The sequence below is a fragment of the Bison bison genome, unplaced genomic scaffold (genome assembly GCF_000754665.1).
Source record: "Bison bison bison isolate TAMUID 2011002044 unplaced genomic scaffold, Bison_UMD1.0 scf7180017847066, whole genome shotgun sequence".
NCBI lineage: Eukaryota > Metazoa > Chordata > Mammalia > Artiodactyla > Bovidae > Bison > Bison bison.
This window is the reverse complement of record NW_011477639.1, coordinates 142,209-143,810: the sequence shown is the minus strand read 5'-3', so window position 1 is coordinate 143,810 and position 1,602 is coordinate 142,209.

The window sequence follows — 1,602 nt, the reverse complement described above, 5'->3', positions numbered from 1 at the left end:
CCCCCCCCCCCCCCCCCCTCCCACAGACGTGCCAGCTCCAAAACTCCCCAGATGGTGCTCCAGCTCTGCCTTCTCTTCAGCCCCCGGCCGGGGACACTGGAGGCCAGCCAGACATTCCTGCCTGCACGTCCCCCAGGTAGCTAACCCCTCCCCCACTCTCCCCTCGTCTGCCCCACCACCCCTGCTCTGCGTCTCTGACCCATCCACCCACCCACCGCATCCTTCCTGCCAGCGCTTCAGACCGACCTCCCTGCTGAAGCCCACTTTTCTAACATAAATGTGATCACATCACCCACCCTCCTTCCGGTAAAAATAAACAAATAGAAACAAGAATACCTGCTGATGCTTCCTTACCTGCCTCAGGACATAAACCAAGCTTTTTAACATGGCAGGTGGCCACCACTTGTTAATTTATTCATCCAGCTAGTGTTTGTTGAGCTCCCATGGCCTGTGCAGAAGGAGGCAGGGAGAGTGATCAGGACACTTATGATGACCTCACAGCATGAGCAAGATTGGGGTGGGAAGACAGAAGAGGAAACATGAACACAGAGATGCAGAGGCGATCAAAATGTGTGGGGGCGTGATGGGATAACCGTCCCCTCTCGGATGGACAGAGGGGTGAGGAACCCTGGCACCAAGTCCAGCATCAGCGGACAGTGCATCAGCCTTGTGGAGGGCAGTTTGGCTCCACCTGTCAGGACAAACACGGGCTCACCTTTAGCCAGAATTCCCATGCCTGCAGATATATCCTGTAGGGACACATCCATGAGCTCACGAAGCAGGGTAGTTGCTCTTGGAAAGCCTGGAAATCACCTAATTGTCCCCCAGTAAAGGATCAGTGAAGTCACAGAACACCTCCTTGTCGGTGTAGGCTCAGTCACGAGAAAGGGCAGTCTCTATGTTTGTTGTTGTTATCGTTCAGTTGCTAAGTTGTGTCTGTCTTTTTGTGACCTCGTGGACTGTAACACGCCAGGCTCCTCTGTTGCCCACTATCTCCAGGAGTTTGTAAAGATTCATGTCCATCAAGTCTGTGGTGCTGTGTAAACATCTCATCCTCTGTTGTCCCCTTCTCCTCCTGTCTTCAATCTTTCTCAGCATCAGGGTCTTTGGCAGCAAGTCGGCTCTCCGCATCAGGTAGCCACAGTACTGGAGCTTCAGCTGAAGCTCTATGGTTCCAGATGTCTTTGCCTGTATATGGATATGTGTGTGTATATAATGCACACACACAGGACACCCCCCAAAAAAATGCACATACGAGAAAGTAAAAACAGCACCCATCCTGGCCTGGGAAAGGAATCCACTGCTGCTGCTAAGTCACTTTAGTCGTGTCCAACTCTGTGCGACCCCATAGACGGCAGCCCACCAGTCTCCCCTGTCCCTGGGATTCTCTAGGCAAGAACACTGGAGTGGGTTGCCATTTCGAGTCCTTACCTATTTAAATTTCTCACAAAAACCATTTAATATTTCAGTAATGGGAGGAAATATGTGAAAGTCACTCAGTTGTGTCCCACTCCCTGGACTATATGGTCCACCGAATTCTCCAGGCCAGAATACTGCAGTGGGTAGCCTTTCCCTTCTCCAGGGGATCTTCCCAACCCAGGG